Here is a 22602-nt window from a genome sequence, read left to right as displayed (position 1 = left end):
CTGCGCTGCAGAATATGTTGGTGCTATGGAAAGAAATGGTTACTAAACAGAAGACATAAGAAGCTTACACAAGAATCCTACAGATTCATGTAGAAAATTGTAAGTTATACACTGTTTGAGGAGGAGGATTACAAGACAGGCTTTAATTTTCCTAACGCACAAAGGACGTTATTATATAAGATAAATGCTACTATTCCTGATACAATAGCAGAGTTAATGTAGGTAATAATCTGTTTACTAGCATTTAGTGTGTATACTTGACATTAGGTAATTTCTACAGAACCCTCCCCATTGCTTGTTTTCTCACTACTTGGACATCCCGTGGTTCTTAGTTGTTCGCTCCTCTTTGGAACAGCTGGGCAAGTGACGTTCAACTATTTTGTTAACATACATATGTTTGTTCCTTATTTAGGAACACTTAGAAGGCTTTAAAGAGCAATAAAATACCACTATGCGCTTCCAGCCAGTCATGCCTGGACCCTGCTTTCATTTCCATATTGAGGCATGAAAACATGACCGTAAAAATTCAGGTTTATAAGCTTAAGAAGTTTATCAGAGTGCCGGCGCTCTGATCTCCATTACCAGTGCTATAAAGCTGAGCATTGACTAGAAGAGTTGTATGTTTTCGGATTGGGTCCATTTAACAGGGAAGAGATGAGGCATGGCCTGATTACAGCAGAGCCCAGAGGCGGGCAAATCTTTTAAGTACCATGAAAGTGAAAATAAATGGAATCTGTCTGCTTAATTTCAGTAAAACATGTGGCAATGCTGCTCTGCGGGGCTTTACCAGGAGTAGGTATAAGGGAACAGTCCGTAGGCTCAAGTGGATGAGGCCTGGTGGATGTTCTATTATAAAATCTGCGTATTATATAAAGAGCTTCTATAGTACTGTAAAAGTATTTCCCAATCCTGATGTTTTCTGTTTTTTTTCTTTTTTTTTCCCCTTATTTATTATTTGTCCATTCTTTTGAGCCAATGGTCGAACGTGGTTAAAGTTTTTAATAGATTGGCAATTCACTAAAGTCCTTTACTCTGAAGCCAAGAGAGTGAAGAGAGTAATATTTTACCTTCTCAGAAAATGACAATATTACATTTTAGGTTTATTGCCAGTAGAGGGAGTCTGTCAGCTGTAATGTATGTTCCAAACTGCTGTCACTGTTAGACAGCTGTCGGGTCAGGGAGACACCTTGTACCATTCACATATCCAGCTGTGCTCCTAGAATGTAGAAAAATTATTTTATTCTCTTGTACAAAGAGTCGAGGTATTCCTGAGCTCCTGAATAGGCTTGCTCGAACATCGAGAAAAGCTAGGTTCTATCACACTGAAACCTAGCCGGACCTTCCGCACTTGATTGCTGATGTCTTCACGGTACGTGCGTAAGGAGGAGACATCCCGGGGACCGCCTGGAATTCTGGGATTCAGTCTAGGTAATAGGCTGTATCCCGGAATTCCAGGCGGTCCCCGGGATGTCTCCTCCTTCCGCACGGACCGTGAAGGCATCAGCAATTAAATGTGGAAGGTCCGGCTAGGTTCGAGTCCAATCGAACCTAGCTTTTCCTAATGATCAAGCAAGCCTACTTCTGAATAGCATAAAGCTGGAGTGCTTCTTCTTGACACCTGGAAGCAGAGACCCAGGCAGGGTCAGGGATGGGAGGGGGAGGAGGGGGGGTGTTACAGCCTGGTGCACTTCAGGAGCTTGTAAAAGCATCCTTGACTGTGTACTATAGATTTAAATTATTTTTCTGTTTTCTGAAAGCACAGCGGGATATATGAAAGGTACCACATGTCACCTTATCCTGTAAATTTCAGATGACCGATTCCCTTTTTATAGGGAAGGCGCTATTAGAAAATCCCTTTTTTGTTTAAATTTAAGTTTTTATGCTAGTCATATTTTTTAGGAATTTCTTTTGTGATTTTATTTTTACTGTCTATAATATAGAAATATTGCAGATAAGGTTACAGTGAAAGGAGACACCAATATATATGTTAGAAACCATTCATAATAGCTGGTTTTCAGTGCTCTGTTTCTTTACTTGAAATTTATCTCTGCTGAGGTCTTAGAGCATACCTAGAAACCTCTCCTATAAAAGTAAATGGGGACCCCTTCAGACTATTGTGCATATGTCAATGGGGCTTCCTGTAAAGCATATTTTTTGGTGAGAGGTTTCTTAGTATGCTCCGCTCTAAACAAAGATCATTAGATCATAAGCCTTTTGAATGGCCTGATCCCATCTTATTTATATACTGGCTTATTTATATACTGGTGTCACCTTTCACTGTAATACAAAAATTTAAAGTCCCCAAAATGTATTAAAAATAATTTAACACCAAACAGAAAATGTAAGGTTTGTACGAAAGTTGGCGATTAGGAGAACTCTTATACTTCATAGGGAAGACGCAGGCCAGTGTCTTTCTATAGTAAGGTAAGAAATCTGGTCAGTTGGGGAAGAGATTCCTCTTCTTAGAAGCTGCTGTTAGGGAAACATCTCTTGCAAAACATACATGCTAACCCTTTTATGGCACAATATTTTTATTCCATTCATCTCTACAAGAAATATATTGTGTATTATAACAGATACAGAAATGATCTATTAAGTGGGGAGATGAAAAGAAGGCAATATATTACTGTGCACAGCATCTAAATAATGTCTCCATTATGGGTCTCCAAACTGCGGCCCTCCAGCTGTTGCAAAACTACGTTTCCCATCATGCCTGGACAGCCAAAGCTTTAGCTGTCCAGGTATGATGAGAATTGTAGTTTCGCAACAGCTGGAGGGCTGCAGTTTGGAGACCCATGGTCTAGGCTATCCAATTCACTTAAAATACAATATAGAGGAAATTGAATTCCTTGACCTTATTTCATGTAAAAATAATAGTTACTTTTTACAGGCAAAAAAAGTAGACACTAATAACTACTTAGACTATAATAGTGAGTGTTCTAAATAATGGCTCGGGAATGTTCTATTTAGTCAATACAATCATGTTAAAAATAATAAATTACACCCAAGACTAGATGTACAGGCAACAAACCTTTTAAAAAAAAAAAAAAAGCTATAAGTACAAGGAAAACCAGTCATCACAGTGTTCTAAAAAGCCACAGCGCTGAGCCTGCAGCATTGACCTCAGCCAAGAATAGGGGCAAACTTACCACTTACAATAACGCTCACAAAAATCTGAGGGGCCATTTTACTAAAACAGCGACATACACCAACGACCATACAACATACTGACCTGGGAAAAAGAAATTGGACAACAGGAAACACAGGTACCTACTTTTTAGGTGAACTTTATCAATTTTAAATTTTAAACCTGACATGGCTCTTTATACAGCCCGCACTACGAATGTGCATCTGTAGTGTTCCCTGCTTCAGGGAGCACTACATTGCAGCTTCATTAGCGTAGCGATGCATGCAGCAAAATGCAGTCCGCATTACAACAGGTCCTATTTTTTTACGTCACAGATCGCGGCCCTGTACACACGTACGGATATGTGAACGGGGCCATTGAATAACATTGGTCCTGTGTTCTGTCCATGATTGCAGACAGAACATCGAATGTGTGAATGTAGCCTAAGACAGTAGGGTCCTCTATGGACCTAAATAATTGGTCTGCTCAAAATATGGGGGGAGATTTATCAAACGTGGTGTAAACTGAAACTGGCTCAGTTGCCCCTAGCAACCAATCAGATTCCACCTTTCATTCCTTACAGACTCTTTGGAAAATGAAAGATGGAATCTGATTGGTTGCTAGGGGCAACTGAGCACGTTTCACTTTACACCATGTTTGATAAATATCCCCCATGCTTTTAAACGTCTATGGCCAACCAAGAAAAAAACCTTAGAAAAGGACTCTAGGATTGCTAGGCTAGAGTCCCCCCACACACAGTTAGAAAATCTAGCTGGATTTCTTATCAGGAAATTCAGACAGATTTCCTGACCCATAGGGTTCTATAAAGCCTATTTGAGCCTTAATGACCAAGTTCATTTTTCAAAATCGCTTATAGCTCAGTGATGCTTTAACATATGCTAGTGATTCTGAGATTGTTTTTTTTTTTTGTAACATATGGTACTTTATATTAGTGGCAAAATTTAGTCACTATCTTTTGTGTTTTTTGTGAAAAACTTTGAAATTCTCTGCTTCTAAAAAAAGAAAGTCGTATCACATAAATTAGTTCCTAGGTCACATTACCAATATGTCCTCTTTATTCTGGCATAATTTCGTAAACATATTTTACTTTTCTTGGGTGTTACGGGGCTTAGAAATGTATCAGCAAATTACCAATTTTCCATGAAATTTCCAAAACAAATTTTCTTAGGGACCAGTTATATTTTAAGTGTGGTTAGGAGGCTTGCATACTTGAAACCCCCATAAATGACCCCATTTTGGAAACTAAACACCCTAAGGGTGCGTTCACACCTACAGGATCTGCAGCTGATTTTCTGCAGCAGATTTCAGTTAAATAACAACACAGCATCAAATCTGATGCTGTGTTCAGTTATTTAACTGAAATCTGCTGCAGAAAATCAGCTGCAGATCCTGTAGGTGTGAACGCACCATAAGGAATTAATCTAGGGGTATAATGAGCATTTTAACCCTACAGTGGCTGGAGGAAAGTATTCACAATTAGGCCAGAAAAAAATGGAAAATAAAGTATCTCATTTTCACTAGCAACAGGAGAGAAAATGCACCCCAAAATTTGTAACGCAGGTTCTCCTGAGTACAATGGTACCCCATATGGGGGGGGCGTAAACCACTGTATGGGCACACAGCGGGGCTCAGAACCGAAGGAGCGCCAATTAGCATTTTCAGTGCAGATTTTGCTGTACAAGTTTTCAGGCGCCAGGTGCGTTTGCAGTGCCCCTGTAGTGCCTGCGAAGTGAACCCCCCCCCCCCCAAAAGTCAGCCCATTTTGGAAAGTTAACCCAAAAATTTGTAACGCAGGTTCTCCTGAGTACAAAGGTACCCCATATGTGGGCATAAACCACTGTATGGGCACACAGCAGGGCTCAGAAGGAAGGGAGCGCCAATTAGCATTTTCAGTGCAGATTTTGCTGTAGAAGCTTCTGAGCGCCAGGTGCGTTTGCAGAGCCCCTGTAGTGTCATCAGAGTGAAACCCCCCCATTTTGGAGAGTGCACCCCTCAAATAAGTCATCTTGGGGTGCAGTGAGCATTTTGACCCCACAGTTATTAGAGGGAAGTATTCAAAATTAGACAGTAAAAATTAAAAACTCGAATTTTTCCAATAATATGTTTTAGTTTGAAATTTCTCAACTTCACAAGGAAAGGGAGAGAAAGCGCACCCCAAAATCTGTAACGCAGGTTCTCCTGAGTACAACGGTACCCCATATGTGGGCATAAACCAGTGCAACGGAAGGAGCGCCAATTAGCATTTGCAGTGCAGATTTTTCTGAAGAAGTTTCCGAGCGCCAGGTGCATTTGCAGAGCCCCTGTAGTGTCTGCAGAAGAGAAACCCCCCCCCCCAAAAAAAAAAATCACCCCATTTTGAAAAGTGCACCCCTCAAAGAAGTCAGCTTGGGGTGCAGTGAGCATTTTCACCCCACAGGTATTAGAGGAAAGGATTCAAAATAAGAAAGTAAAAATGAAAAAAAAAATGAATTTTTTCAATAATATGTTTGTTTAGTTTTAAATTTCTCAATTTCAAGAGAAACAGGAGAGAAAATGCACTGCAAAATTTGTAAAGCAGGTTCTCCTGTATGGGCACACAGCAGGGCATTGAAGGAAAGGAGCGTCATTTTGCTGGTGCAAAACTGCAGCTAGTATCAGTTATTAGAATAGCGCAGTTGCTAAAAAAATTTTTTTTAAATGAGATTACAGGTAATCTGGGGTGGTGACGGGCAACCTGGGAGTGTTTACTTGCTATCTGGGGTGGTGACGGGCAATCTGGGGTGTTTATGGTCAACCTGGGTTGGTTACGGGCAATCTGGGGGTGTTTACTGGGTATCTTGGGTGGTAACGGACGATCTGGGGGTGTTTACCGACTATCTAGGGGTGTTTACTGGCTATATGGGGTGGTAATGGACAATCTGGGGGTGTTTACTGGCTATATGGGGTGGTAACGGACAATCTGGGGTTGTTTACTGGCTATCTGATCTGGGGTGGTGACGGGCAATCTAGGGGGGGGGGGTCACAGGCAAACTGGGGTTGGGATGGGCAATCTGGGGGAGGAGTGACAGGCAATCTGGGGTGGTTACAGGCAATCTGGTGTGGTTACGGGCAATCTGTGGCAATCTGTAGTGGTTATGGGTAGCCTGTGGCAATCTGGGGTGGTTACAGGCAATCTGGGGGTGTTTACTGGTTATCTGGGGAGTGGTTATGAATAATCTGGGGTGGTCAAAGGTAATGCGGAGTGGTTACAGGTAATGCGGGGTGGTTACAGGTAATGCAGAGTGGTTACAGGTAATCTGGGGTGGTTACAGGTAATCCGGGGCACTTGACTTTTTATCCCGTCACCAATGATTTTTGGGGACGGGACAAAAAGTGCCGGTAGCATTTGGAACAAGTGATCAGTGGTATATACCGCTGATCACTTGTACCAGGACCACATTGGCTAATCCCTGATCATTGCCCCATGCTCTCCGCCACCTCTGGTGGTGGAGAGAGTGAGAGTTTGATCTTTTTTAAAGGGTACAAACACACTTGCCGTATCCGCAGCGAGTTTCTGGCTGCGTATTCGCAGCGAGACTCGCTGAGGATCCCGGCTATGTGTACTCAATGGCAGACAAACTCGCAGCAGGGATGCACATCTCTGCTGCGAGTTTGTCCACAGCTCGCCCCGTTAACTCCCCGGCCGCCGGAGACTATACGTCACCTGATCCCGGCTACGGGGCTCCCGACGTCTTTATGGCCCGTTCAGCCAATCAGTGCTGCGGTGGGGCAGCGCACTGATTGGCCGAGCGGGACCTGCCGGGAATCAGCGAAGGACCAGGTGATGTATAGTCTCCGGCGGCTGGGGGGTTAACGGGTCGGCCTTTGAGTACACAGGGCCGGGATCCTCAGCGAGTCTCGCTGCAAATACGCAGCGAGAAACACGCTCCGGATACGGCAAGTTTGTTTGTACCCTAAGGAATTAATCACTGTGAACACTAAGGTTTTTCCGGGGGGGACATGTATTCATCTCCTCTCACTGTGGATTAACAGTGAGAGGAGATGAAAGCATGCAGTGCCCGTTACCGGTGGCCGCCGCTATACTGGTAATAACGGCGATCGTCGGTGCGGGGACTGGCCGGAATTGACCCCACATTCTGCCCCAACTTCTCAGCGACCTCCGATAGCTGAGAGGAGGGGGCTGCGGGCCTTACCGGCGCTGCTGCACTATTCTGTGCCATCGCCATAAAGAGCTGATGGCAGCAGAATAGAGCCCATTAGTGATCGCCGTAAAAATCCGTATCGGCAGTCACTAATAACATAATACATGTATTCTCTGGGTCTCTACGGTTACGGCGATACCACAGTTGTGTAGGTTTTTTTTAACTATTACCGCTTTGGCGCAATAGAAACTATCTTCCTAGCCAAAACCCACGAAAAACTGTTGCCACATTGCAAGAACCATAGCGTTCTTATCTTTTGCGCGACAGAGCTGGTTTTGGGCTTATTTTATGCGGGAAGATCTTTTGTTTCTATTGATACCAAGTTTTATATGTATATGACTTTTTGATCTCTTTTATGACGTATTTTCTAAAGCAGATTGATAAAATACAGCTATTCTGATAGTGTTTTTTTTTTTTTTTTACAGCGTGTGTCGTGCGATATAATTATTGATATCGTTTTATAGATTGGGTCGTTACGGACATAGCGATACCAAATATGTATAGGATTTGTGTTTTTGATCTGTTTTATGTAATATTTTATTGGGTATAGGGAATTTAATGCATTTTTATTATGGGGGGGGGCTGGGGGGGATCGTGTTTGGTGCACTTTTTTACACTAGTGTACATTACTGTACACGAGTGTAACACTTAGATCACATTATACAATACACTGTACTGCTTTTGCAGTACAGTGTATTGTATCATGTGACCATCCTGCTGACAGGCAGTAGCACAGCCACCCCTGTCAGCAGGATGGCTTATCCATGGTAAGCCCGGGGGCCTTCATTAGGCCCCCGAAGTTACCAGGGAGACGTCGGGGGACTGGACAGCGCCGCGAGACCTCCGATCATGTTAGTGGACCTGCGGCGTCCATTTAACGGGTTAAACTGCCCGGAGCTGAGAATCTTCCACTATGGGCAGTTACAGGAGGGGGGTCAGCTGTCATACTGATAGCTGACCCCCCGCACCGCCACTGGACGGCAATTTATTCCGATGTGTAGGCCGCTAAAAGCATCAGAATAAAGCCCATTAGTGGCCGTCATGAAAAGGCAGCGCACGGTGGTCTCTAAGGGGTTAAGCATGGACTCGGACAGGAAAAATGCTGAAATAGGTCAGAAGATTATAGATACTGACCTAATTCTACCTATGGGAGCGTCTGGAATTCGGGATGCTTCAATACATTAATCCTGATGGTTTCCTGAACATAACAGATTTCTGTCAGGAAATCCTGATGTTTTCCTGAAGCTTCCTGATCAGGATTCCTAACAGTAAAGACTGACATGGATGTGCACAAGTTTTCCACTTCTATCCCTATACTTGCCAGCTTCTCTACTTACATGTTTTCCTAGATAGATCCATAAATACAGTATCAGGTCTTCATGGCCCGAGTCCTGTATGTCAGGTTACATGAGACTTAAAAATTCCTATGGTCTCACCTGTGTTTATAAGGCTGCAGCCTACATTTCAGCTTAAGTGCAGCATATGGTTACAATTCTGCCTTAAAGTGATTCTTAGTCAGTGGCATATTCATTCTCCACTCCGTTAGCAAATATTGCCTAATAATATTTTACTTGCTATCCAGCCAACATATAAAAGGTTATGTGGCTGTGATTAGAAAAAAAAACCTAATTTTTACTGTATATATCAAGGTAAGTGTAAGTGATCTCACTGCAGCATCAGGTAATGCACATGTGCTGAGTACACAGAGATTCACACGGGCAGGACAGTTCTTCATTCGTATCAATGAGAAAGTGTTATCTCTACAACTACAGCCAAGCCAGGTCTGATTTACATTTTTTGGGTCATCAATTTGCAATTGCCATTTTTATGATCTTTAGCTGCTAAGTGCTATAAAAGGTGTATATTACCACTAATCCTGTTAATCTGTACGAGCCTGGGCTCTTAGAAATTATACATCCTGAATTAAACATTTTCATTTGGGAAAAACCCGGATGACCTATTTAACACTGACTAATGCAAAACGTTATGCGAGTAATTCCATTCGAGCTGTAGATCACCTTCCGGTGCATTGTGTTCATTGCGGTGTTTAGCTGCTCCAGGACAGGGGTCCTTAAATAACAGATGAATCTGTAAAAGGATCGGAATTTGTTCAGAATATAAATTAAGACTAATTAAGCTTAAAGTGAAGCTCTCTCCAGAACGTACCCAGCAGAAATCCATTAACAGCAAGGACGCTGGCCTAATTGAATTAATCAGCAGTAGTGGAGATCAATAGGGGGATCGAAGTGTATATATGGCAGTGGTGTCTGCCTCATGATTCCCATGCAGCTTTCAGTTTATCTGGGGTCTCCAGTGTCACGGACATGTATGCATTGATTCAGAAAATCACTAGTGAAATATAGATGTTGATACTCCCCTGCTTCCCTATCTCTATGCAGCCACTCTAAACTCAGGGCTATCAGATCATACGCCTGTCAATTGAATGCACTCAGACTGGTCTCATTTGAAACCCATCAGACCCATATCAATACCTGGAGGGCTGCCCTCTGTTTCCAGATATGTAACCCTTTATTTTTCCCAGGGTGTCAGGACGGGACACGAACAAAAAACGCGTAAATGTGTACCCTCCAAAGTTCCGCATCTCCAGCACACCGGATCCACATCCAGCCAAATAGAATGAAGCTTTGTCGGCAATTTGTGTTATCTGATAAGTATTTTATACCCAGCTTCCTGGTAAGCCATACACATTGACCATTGTGGACTAGGGTGAGAATGTGATCTCTTTGAGCTGTGGACAAGGACAAGCCCAGATCCTCTTCCCATTTCAGAAGAAAGTCAGGGGGCACTAACTCCGGGGGGAGGAAGGGGGGGGGGATTGTAAGTAATAAAGCGTAAGTGCGAGTTTGGGCATTTCTTAGGGGACCTTTTTCTAGGCATAACCCTTCAAAAGGGGTGGGAGAAGAGGCATAGGAGGTCGCCATTGGTAGTGTATACAAGAAATGTCTGACCTGAGTGATTCTCCACATACCCAACGGGACAGGGTGCACGAAATCCCCCAGCCCAGATGCCGAGATCCACCCAGACCCCACGCGAAAGGAGGACAGTCTGAACCTATCTGCCTTCACCCAGGACCTGAAAACCGGATCATCCAGTCCCGAAGGAAAGGAGGGGTTGCCCAGGACCGAGAAACAAGGTGATCTGTGAGGGAGCATATGTAAGCGACTGGCAGAAGCTGCCCACGCTAGGACAGTCGGGCCAATGGTGGGATGTGAATGGAGGGAAGGGACGTTGGACGGGTGCAGCCACATAAGACAAAAAACAGTGACATTTGTACAAGACTGTTCCACCTTAACCCACGGCTTCATATCCGCATGTTTGCACCAGTCTATCACCCTTGTCAGAAGCAATGCCTGATGGTATAGTCTCAAATCCGGTAGGCCTACTCCGCCTTGGGATTTAGGGCTGCAGAGCATTGTGCGTCTGAGACAGGCCGGTTTATTATTTCATACAAACTTAATCTGCATAGATGTCACCGCTTTGAAGAAAGAAACTGGAATTCTGACAGGGATACACTGAAAGAGATGCAGAAATTTGGGTAGGACAGTCATATTACAAATTGTGCATCTCCCGAACCACGAGAAATAGCCCCTGGACCACACTGCGCACTGGGATTGTATCTGGGACAACAAAGGGGGGAAGTTTAAAGAATACAACTTACGTAGATCAGAAGGAAGACGGATGCCCAGGTACCTGATCGCATCTTTAGCCCACCGGAAGTGAAAGGAGCCCTGAAGTCTGGACACCACAGCCTCTGGAAGGCCAACATTTAAGGACCTTTGATTGATTCTGGAACAGCTGCCAGGGACTATCTTGATGACTCTTGGTTTAGGCAGCATGAAAGGGATGACAGGTTTTCTTAAACAGCCACTGTCATTAAAAACACACTTTTCACGTGTCATCAGGCTTGTAAAAGTTATTGATTGAAGTGGGTCTCACTGCTGAGACCTGCTGCAATCAGGAGATATAGCCAGGGAAAGATCACAGCCGCTGTGCGATCCACTCCCTGGCTGCCAGCTAATTCTGACACTTTAGCCTCATAGACTATAATGAGGCTAAACGGTCAGAATTAGCGAGTGTTGCCGGAGAGTGGATCGCACAGATGCTGTGCTTTCTTCCTGGCTATTTGCTGCCAATTCTTTGAGGGGTGGGTACCTCCTGTTGGCTTGCACTCCACCCATGTCCTGTGGGTATTATAAACAGATATTTGTTGGATCCTATCTGCCCAGTTGTAGGCTTATTCTTAGCCCAGTAGAGGCCATTACTAGTTTGAGAATGCTAATGTAGCACCATGGCTCTGATAACACCTTAAATTGCTGACACAGTACAGTCTATTTGATTAAATGGTTTACTAAGATCCTCATATATAGAGAGAGCAGACTTTTATCATGTGTGTGCCAGGGAGAGTATGTACGGTAAGCACTTGCATCTGTAGGTTGCTGTTGCACTTTTTGTTTTTTGCCACAATGAGTCAATGTTTGTGAGTCAAAACGTATTTTGTACTTGGTTTCTCAATAAAGATTTGAAGATTATTCTACTTGGATGCTGTTCAACCGTCCACATTTTGATATTGTGGTCTACCAGCCTGCATCCCCTTCTATTTGCAATTTCTATTGGTGCTGTTGGACTCTCCTCTTTCAAACATTTTAATGACAGGTACGCTTTAGGTGTTCTATCAGTGGCGAAATTTGGTGGGGGCAAAGGGGGCGGTCGCTCCCGGGCCCACTCATGCAGGGGCTCACTGAGGTCTCAGACTGTTAATGCTGTCTGCAAAAGCAATAGCCTTAACACATGTCAGTAGTGACCGGGGCCCCCAAGAAGCCAACAGCACCTGACAATAGCGGGCCCCCTGCTCCTGAGGGGCCCACTGAGCTGTCGGATGCAGAGCCCGGCCAGGGCTGGATCTTCTCCCTGCATCTTCCTGCTTCTTCCTCACACGCTGCTGCTGGCCCCTCCCCCTCACTGTCCTACTGTCCTGGTATGAGGGGGAGGGGAGGGACCAGCACAGCTGGAGGGATCCTCACCGTCTATGGCTGCCAGGGAGAGACTGAAGACGTCCAGCAGCAGCTCTGACAGGGAGTGAGGCTGCCGAGTGCTGGAAGATGTCAGGTACTGAGTGAGGACTGTGAGAGGAGTGACAACACACACACAGACAGACACAACCACCCACCCACACCACTGACCAAATGGTCAGGAGGAGATATACTGTGTATATATATATATATATATATATGTACAGTATATGTGTGTGTCTCCTGCTGCTCACTTGGTCACTGCTGTATATATACGGTATGTGTGTATATATATATGACCAAGTGAGCAGCAGGATATATAAGTGATAAGTGACCGGCAGGATATATATATATATATATATATATATACAGCTCTGACTTGCAACAGCTGGAGGGACTGAGTGTGACATCCTTGCTGTAGTCAGTGTGTAATGGAGGTCACCCAGCTTTCCCAGTGTCCTGTAGTCAGCATAATGGAGGTCACCCAGCTTTCCCAGTATCCTGTCGTCAGTGTCATGGAAGCCACCCAGCATCCTGTATGTCAGTGTGTAATGAAGGACACCCAGCTTTCCAGCATCTTGTACTCAGTAGGATGGAGGTCACCCAGCTTTCCAGCATCTTGTACTCAGTATGTTGGAGGTCACCCAGCTTTCCAGCATCTTGTACTCAGTATGATGGAGGTCACCCAGCTTTCCAGCATCTTGTACTCAGTATGATGGAGGTCACCCAGCTTTCCAGCATCTTGTACTCAGTATGTTGGAGGTCACCCAGCTTTCCAGCATCTTGTACTCAGTATGATGGAGGTCACCCAGCTTTCCAGAATCTTCTATTCAGTATAATGGAGGTCACCCAGCTTTCCCATCATTGTACAATGGAAGTCACACAGCTTTCCCAGTATCCTGTAGTCAGTATGATGGAGGTCACCCAGCTTTCCCAGTGTCCTGTAGTCAGCATAATGGAGGTCACCCAGCTTTCCCAGTATCCTGTCGTCAGTGCCTATGGCTATGGCTGTATCCCAGTTTTCCAGGCGTTCCTCCCGCTGGATCTGCCTGCTGCACGGAGCAGGCAGACAGCGGTAATCATTGCGGGTGGTTCGGGTTCGTACGAACCCCGTCCGAACTCGGTTCGGACCATCCCTAGTCTGTACTAAACAGAGGAGGAGAGGAGTGTACTACACACAGGGGGGCAATACTATAGAGAAGCCTACACCCCAGAGAGGGGGGGCAATACCACAGAGAGGCCTATACTACACAGAGGCTGCATAGAGGGGGCTACACTACAGGGGAGTTTGTATAGAGATGAGGATAATGTTGGAGCGAGGAGCCTAAAATGTCTCTCTAGCAGATCCTGTGGAGACAAGTCATGGTCGGAAAAGTCTTCATGATGGCCAGGGCCAGATAGAGACCAAAGGAAAAGTGAACAACCTTGAATATAAAAAAAAAAATCGCAATTCATGCAGAGAAGCCGCCTTCTGTGAGTGACTGAATGATGTTTTTGTATTTGGTAGAACACCGCTCTATGCCGTAATTCACACACTGCTTTTTCCAAGTAACCCCAATCTTGATGAAAGCCCCCCTTCCTTCCCCAGTGCTGATCTGAGTAAGGTCCGGGGGCCAAAGGCCCCCCACATCCACTCTGATCCCTAGCCTTCCTCCTCATGCAGCACCCACACTCTCTCAGAGGCCATGCTAACTTGTGTCCCTTTATAGAGCTCTTACCATGGTGAACGCTCTCCCTCCCTCTACTGCTTAGCCCTTACCACATTTTCACAAGCGCCCCCAACACATTGGACCCCCTTGCTGTACCTGCACCATCATGTAGTTGCAAATGCAGGTATCTATACACCTTATGCTAAAGTAAGTTAAAGGGTACTCCAGCAATTTTTATTTTTTAAAATTAACTGGTTTCAGAAACTTATATAGATTTGTAAATTACCTCTGTTTAAAAATCTCAAGTCTTCCAGTACTTATCAGATAGATAGATAGATAGATAGATAGATAGATAGATAGATAGGAGATAGATAGATAGATAGATAGATAGATAGATAGATAGATAGATAGATAGGAGATAGATAGATAGATAGATAGATAGATAGATAGATAGATAGATAGATAGATAGGAGATAGATAGATAGGAGATAGATAGATAGATAGATAGATAGATAGATAGATAGGAGATAGATAGATAGGATAGAAGTGGATATCTAGCAGCTCATCACATATCTTGGATTGTACATACATGTATGATCACAACCAACTCACCCCTTTTAATGTCTAAAAGCGTATTACCTATACCACTATTATTTTTAGGCAAAGATAATCTAGTTAAAAGGGTTCTCCAGAATTAAAAGAAAAACAGCATAATTGTTTTCTTCCAAAAACAGCGCCACCCCTGCTCTTAGGTTGTGTGTGGTATCACAACTTGGCTCCATACACTTTAGTCGAATACCACGCACAAACTGAGGACAAGAATGGTGCTGTCTGTGGAAGAAGACAGCTATATTTTTCTAATCTTAAACCCTTCTACTTTTTTGTGGCTCTATATTCCAGATGTAGAAGCCTCTTACACTGCTCTTTATCCTTATTCACTAAAAGAAATGTAGAAGAATATTCCCTTTATTATTCAGAAATCCTTGTCACCTGCTGAGGTTTCTTATGGGTAACAATGTTTGGGGGCCCACTTAGACTCACTCGCCCCCCCCCCCCCCCCTAGGCTGAACCCCTAGCTACGCCCCTGTGTTCTATGCAGCATTTATTTAAATGTCATTAAAGTTAACCTAGCAATATGAAAATGCATGGGCATCTGGTGCCGAAGGTGTGCCCTAACATGGTTCTCCTAAGGCAAAACAGGCAATTAAATTTAGAATCTATGTAACTGCAGTAAATAGGCCAGAATAGCTGGCCACCCAAAAAGACACTGATATAGGGAAATACCTATGACAACTGGAAAAGCTACTACCGCCTGTGTCTGAGGCAGGAGGAACTATTTCTATAAATTCGGCCTGGATACTTCTCCAAACCTTGGTTTATGGCAAAGTAACAGCGAATGGTTGATTTACTGTATGCCAGTATGCCAAATAGCATATAGGAGAATGAATTCATTGAGACATATCAAAAGTTGTCATTGTAGGATGTATTATAGAGATCCACGAGACAAGAGTGGTGCAAAACATTGTAACTTTAGTACTTCACCATACCTGGCTTAGGACATGTCTCCAATGGAGGGGAAAGCACATGTGACATACTTTTAAGACATCAGAAGGATGTTTTTAGTTGTGGTTTCCTATGCCAGGTACCCCATACTAGTCCTGACTTGTCATACAGTGTCATTCATTTTCTAAATGGATGTAAAGAGCCAAGTTTGAAATAACTAGACAACATTTTATGAGTCTGGTGCACATTGTGTCATGTTTTTTACTGTGTTTGAAGGATAGGGTATAATTCTGCACAATTCTACTTGCAGTAAGAGGAAAATAAGATAAAAGAATGGCAAGAATCTTAATGTGTTAGGGAAAGGTAAGACAAGCCAGGCTGGATTATGATCTCTGGCCGTCCAGGGGCTGGAGTTCAATGAAGCACCTGAGCCTTTCATGTGCTCCGATAGGGCACCTGCACACAAAGCCCAGCCAGATCTGACCTAATGATTTCATCTGGAAATGAACATTTCTGAAAATATCTAATTTACAACCACAGGAAATGAGCCAGAATGAGTCTTTATAAACAAGTTTTCAGGTCTCTGATACTATTTATAAGTGGGAGTACACACTCCTGGAAGCTAAGTCGCCTTGTCATTCCCTCAGTGATCTGAATAGGAAAGTAACTTAAAGGGGCTATCCAGAATTAGAAAAAGAACAGATGCTTTCTTTCAAAAACAGCACCACCCCTATCCTCAGGCTTTATGTGGTATTGCAGTTCAGCCCCATTAACTTCAATACAATAGAGCTGTAAAACCACACCCAAACTGAGAACAGTAGAGATACTGTTTTCTGGAAGAAAGCAGCCATGTTTTTCTGAGCCTGAACATCCCCTTTAATGGGAATCTACCCTGATAGCCGAGTATGCCAGAAGAGAGCTGTACTTGGCTCTTTCCATTAAGTTCCACTTGTTAATCTTCCATTAAAGTTTCACTTGGTGTATCTTTTGAGCAGAGACTGGTTCCAAGTGGTATGCCACAAGGGTCTGTTCTGTTTACTATTCTTTTTAATATGTTTGTAAGTGACATAGGAGGAGGTTTGGTAGGTAAAGGTTTGGTCTGTTTGCTGATGACACAAAAGTGAGCAATAGGGTATTAATGATAATGATTTAGCTTTGCTAGATAAGTGGTCCAAACAATGTAACCTGCAGTTCAATGTTTCCAAATGTAAAATAATGCACTTAGGGAGGAGGGATCCTCCATTGGCATATCATATCGTCAGTTCTGTGTTGGAAAAGACTTTAGAAGAGAAGGATTTAGGGGTAGTGATTTTTGACAGCCTTAAAATGAGTCACCAGTGCAACCAGGCAGTGGAAAAAGCAGATTGCATGCTGGGCTGTATAACTAGAGGTATAACCAGTAGGAAGAGGGAAATTGTGATCCTGCTATATAGAGCTCTGGTGAGATCACATCTGGATTACTGTATCCAGTTCTGGAGACCTTACCTAAAAAGGATATTGATAAAGGATATTGTCCAAAGACGGGCTACAAAAAAGGTGGAGGGTGTCAGGCATAAACTAAAGATTTGAATCTGTATAGTCTGGAGGAAAGAATGGAAGAGGGGCATGATCAAAACCTTTAAATATGTTTCAGGACTAAATAAAGTTCAAGAGGGAAGTGTTTTTATAAAAAAAAAAGATTAAAAAACCCCTTTAGAACAAGGGAACACGATCTAAGGTTAGTTGCGGGGAAAGAGCAGAAGCAATGTGAGAAAATATTAGTTTACTGAGAGTAGTAGATGCTTGGAACAAACTTCCAGCAGATGTGGTAGTTAAATGTACAATTACTGAATTTAAACCTGCCTGGGATAAACATCTATCTATGCTAAGATAATAAGAAGGGAAATATTAGACTTTCAGGCTCCTCCATCAATAAATAGCTGACTATAAGGGGGCGTATGATGGTACACCTCAGAGTGATGAGAGGAGACAGAGTGATGTGTATTGTCAAATGTTCCTCCATAGTCATCCATTTACAGGTGGGAAACCGTCCAGCAAAGGGGATGGGAGGATGCTGCAGCGGAGAGTAGTGGCCTCACTGTTATCACTGCTGTTCAATAACAGAAGATAAAAGGTGTCCAGCCCCTTTAATTTGATTTCTGTACTTATTGTTCAGTACAGCTCAAAGCTTGTATTACCACCGTGTGCAGGAGCCCTTATAGTGGTGGTACTGGTAGTATTACCATACTTATTAAACACAGAAGGAGTAATAATAAGTGATAGTAGAATTGGTGTTATTATTAGTTGCTGGTATATTGGTTATTATAATAATTATACAATGATTTATAGGTAGGTACTAGTAGTGGTAGTAAAATTATTACATATGTTATTAGTGTTGGTATAATTGTTATAATAATTAAACTATCAGCTAATTATCAGCAATTACATATTAGTAGTTATATGATTATTATTATTTCAGAATTATGCCTTTTCCATGAACTGGGTAAAAAATAATTGCACACAAGCAGACCCAACACTAACATTGCTGTTATTTCCATTTTCTAACATTGCATGTCCTTTAACCCCTATTACTTAGTAGCACCTTCTGTTCCTTCTACCCTGGCAGACAATGTTAAGTGGTCAAGTCTTCCAGCAATGCAAGCATGTGGAAGCTCTGATTGTAATACAAAGCCCTGTGTGTATTGTCAGAGCGGGGCGCTGATAGAACGGGTCATGTGATCCTTTGTGTGATAAGCGAATGGTGGGTGGCATGCTTCCCTAACATAGCATCTGATCATTTGCCAGAGAGGCATGCTGAGGTGTAATGTGCCACCCACATGGGCAAATTATACTATGCTAGGAAAGCCACTCTCTTCTCTTGTTTTCTGCTTTTCACACATTGCATCTATTCTTTCCCCATAACTACCCTGCTCCCCTCCGCTGCATGGCCTCACACTTCATTTGTATTTGCTCACACATTGCAGTTCCCCTCGTGTTCACAACTCCACTATGTCTCCCATCACACATAGCATCTAACACCACACTCATTTACTCAATTGCCATGCAGTCAAGTTACTGGAATCCCTACCCTAGACCGTACAGTCTGGAACCAAATGCATCACGTGTGGTTTCACTGAAAACAATTTACAGTGCGGTTCAGTACTATGGATTTATAAAAAGAATTTGCTTTTAACTCAGCAGTCTCCAAAGTAAAATGCCTAGGGTATGTGAGAAGAGCAGGAACTGATCATTTCGATGAACTTTTAAAGGTGCCGCAAAAAAGGAAAAAAATATAATTCTCAGTTATAAAGCGAGTTAGTTATATAATTCACAATGTATGTGCAGAAATGTTATTATATCATGAGATATAATAGTAATCATGAGGGGGGGGAGGGCAGGGATTTTTCTGGATTGTCAGTAATCCCTGATGACCTGGAATAGTAGATTGTATTAAACTGCACAGTAAATGTGCTTTAGGCTTAAGGTTTAGTATCCCTTTAATCAGGTATATGAGTGGGCCCCTCACTTTTATTGGTAAGGGGCTCCCTTAAGGTTTTTTTTCCTACAGTAAGATATATGCTTTAGATCCCCAAACAATAATCCTGAGTGCAGTAAAGTTATGGTATGGTTTCCAATCATCCATGCTTCCAGGACTATATTATACATTCCTTTTGAGCTCAGCAGGTCCTTGAATAAATATCCAAACTGAGGAGGGCTTCCGCCATGCTGCTGGGCCTGAATAAATTTGTGCGCTCAACATCAGAAAGTAACCTATTGTTTATAATAACCTAAGTCAAGTTTTTATGTTAAACATACTTTTCAGGAATTTTTGGCATTTGTTTCTATTCCCTTTTACTATATTATAAACCATGCAGTTTTTTATTAAGGCCACTAAGCCTAATAATATAGTGACACTTACTATTCTCTAGAGAAAACTTTCCATAGATAGAATCAGGTCATTCACAACACAGCTCTTAACTAGGGATGGTCCGAACCGAGTTCGGTTCGGGTTCGTACGAGCCCGAACCCTCGGTAATGATTCCCACTGTCTGCCCGCTCCGTGCAGCGGGCGGATCCAGCGGGAGGACCGCCTGGAAAACTGGGATACAGCCATAGTCATAGGCTGTATCCCAGTTTTCCAGGTGTTCCTCTCGCTGTATCCGCCCGCTCCACGGAGCGGGCAGACAGCGGGAATCTGCTGCCGAGCGTTCGGGTTGATACGAACCCGAACCTCGGCAGGTTCGGACCATCCCTACTCTCAACCTTACCCCTCCCTGTATAATACCTCTAAACAAGTCACACAGCATGCCTAGAAAATTCACCCATACAATTGAATAGGGTAATCTCACGTCTGTTTTGCCTATATTATCGAGTTTGCTGTAAACCATTTGTTTACCCACTTAGTGACTGCCAATACACCTTTTCACGGAGGTCACTAAGGGACTTTATTTCAATAAATACGCCTTTTTACGGCGGATGTATCAGAAGGCGCAGGAGAGAGCTGATCTTCCCCTGTAATCTGGCTGTGTAGATTGCCTGTCAGCTCATTGCTGACATAGGCAATACACTGCACTACAGTAGTAGAGCATTGTATTTTATCAGTGATCTGCAGATCACTTTTTATACACTAGTGTACAGTGATGTACACTAGTGTAAAAGTAAAAGAAAAAAAAGTATAAAAAAAAGAATCCCCCCACCCTCACCCAATAATAAAAATAAAGGATGAGCGAATGTCCAGTAGGAACAAAGTGAAGCGCTTTGTTTCTATCTGTATTCCGGTCATCAGGCTGCCGGCTTTGACGTCTGCTTCGCTCCCAGCGGCTCCTCCCCGGGTGCTGGAAAAACAGATGGTTCCAGTCCTGGGAAACTGGGAGAAGTTTCCCAGGACGGGAATCATTTTTTCCTAGCACCCTGAGAGGAGCGGCACAGAATGGAGCAGACTTAAAAGCCGGCAGCCTGATAATAATAATAATAAAACATTTGTTTTTATAGTGCCAACAGATTCTGCAGCGCTTTTTTCTATGCATACAGTACAGAGGTACATAATACACAGTTAAATAATTAGAATAAATAAAAATAACATAAAAATACAAAGTATAAACTAGACCTGCTCATTGGAGCTTACAGACTACAATTTGGTTGACACCAGGCATAAGTGCTTTATTTGTCCATGGTCCAGCCATTGTACATAGTTAGAAATACAGGATGAGCCAGCAACAACGCCAATATCTGATTGCAAGTAAACATATAACGTTCAGGAACCGTCAGAGATAGAGCAAGGGAAACAACAGAAGGGGGAAACAAGTTTAGGGAACGTTATAAGCGAGCCTGAAGAGATGAGTCTTCAGGGCACGCTTGAAACTGTGAATATTGGGAATGAGTCTGATGTCTTTGGGTAAGGCGTTCCAGAGAACTGGTGCAGCACGAGAAAAGTCTTGGAGGCGGGAATGAGAGGTTCTGATTATGGAAGATGTTAAGGTTAGAGCGCAGAGCACGGGAAGGATGATAGGTGGAGATGAGGGACCAGATGTATGGAGGGGCAGAGTTGTGGAGAGCTTTATGGGTGAGGATGAGGAGCTTGAAGTGGATTCTAGATTTAATGGGTAACCAGTGCAGTGACTGGCACAGAGGGGAGACATCGTTATAGCGGCTGGAGAGGAAGATGAGCCTGGCTGCTGCGTTAAGGATAGACTGGAGAGGGGAGAGCTTAGAGAGAGGAAGACCAATTAGTAGGGAGTTACAATAGTCAAGACGGGAATGGATCAGGGCGACAGTCAGAGTCTGAGCGGTGTCAGTGGTGAGAAATGGACGGATTCTGGAGATGTTTTTGATGAGCAGAATGCTGATAGGAATAAAGCATTTCACTTCGTTCCTATTGTAAATTCGTTCACTTCTAATAAAAATGCATTGTATACCCCACATATAATAAAATGTGCAACACTTAAAAATCACTAAACCTATACATTCTTGGTATCTTCACACCTGTAACGGTCCAAGCTATATAACTTTATCACTATTAATCCTCCAAGACGCACACTATAAAATAAATAAAAATAAAACAGCACCAGAATTGCTGTATTTTGTCAATCCGCTTAAGAAAAACATCATAAAACATATATAAAAAAAACATCATAATACATATATATGTAAAACTTGATATCAATAAAAACTTTATAACTTCCCGCAAAAAAAATTTGCCCAACACCAGCTCTGTCAAGTTATGCATCTTGCAATGTGGTGACAGGTTTTTTTTTTTTTTGGAACATAGTTTCTATTGTGCCAAAGTGGCAATAGTTAAAAAAAATACTATACAAATTTGGTATCAATGTAACCGTAGTGACCCAGAGAATACATTTATTATGTCATTTTTTCACCGCACACTGGATAGCTAAGTTTAATATTAAAAAAAATAAAAAATAAATGACATTTCTTCTATTATGCCTCCAAAAAAACAAGACCTCAAATGGCTACGTAGGCAAAAATGAAACAAAGCTGCGACTCTTGGAAGACGGCAATAAAAAAGTATAAAAATGGCTTGGTCATTAAGGCTCAAAATAGGTCGGTCACTAAGGGGGCTAAATGCTGTTTAAAGCAGCTCACGTTGGATGGCTGCTCCATAATAATATCATACAATAACAGAAATAAACCACAAAAAATAGAAACAGATTAGAAACTATCCTATGGAGCTCTACGGTATAGGAAAAACTAGGTGATAAATTCCCTTTGCAAAGGTTTTAATTAGTTAGTCAAGTATAGGTTGGTCAATGTGAGGTTACAAACTACACCTATATTGTTCTCTATAGCTGACTGTAGACATAAGATGTTCGGCAAGCTGTTTTACTCCTAATACCCTCTATCATATGCCTGTATGGTTTGGTTGTATTGATGGAAAACACGAACAGCTACTTTATGGCTTCACTCCCATTCATTTAGGGGAACTAATAATGGATCCAACATGGCCGATCCAGTAAACTAATCAATATGGGCATATGAAACCTCCCCTTTGTTTAGAATTAGGGATGAGCGAACTTTTGTAGTTCGGTTCAGTTCGATCCGGCGAACTTTCGTGAAATTTGGATTTGTACGAACCGAACCTAAAACGAACCTTGCTA

The sequence above is a fragment of the Dendropsophus ebraccatus genome, chromosome 10 (assembly GCF_027789765.1).
Source record: "Dendropsophus ebraccatus isolate aDenEbr1 chromosome 10, aDenEbr1.pat, whole genome shotgun sequence".
Lineage (NCBI taxonomy): Eukaryota > Metazoa > Chordata > Amphibia > Anura > Hylidae > Dendropsophus > Dendropsophus ebraccatus.
This window is presented reverse-complemented; position numbering follows the sequence as displayed.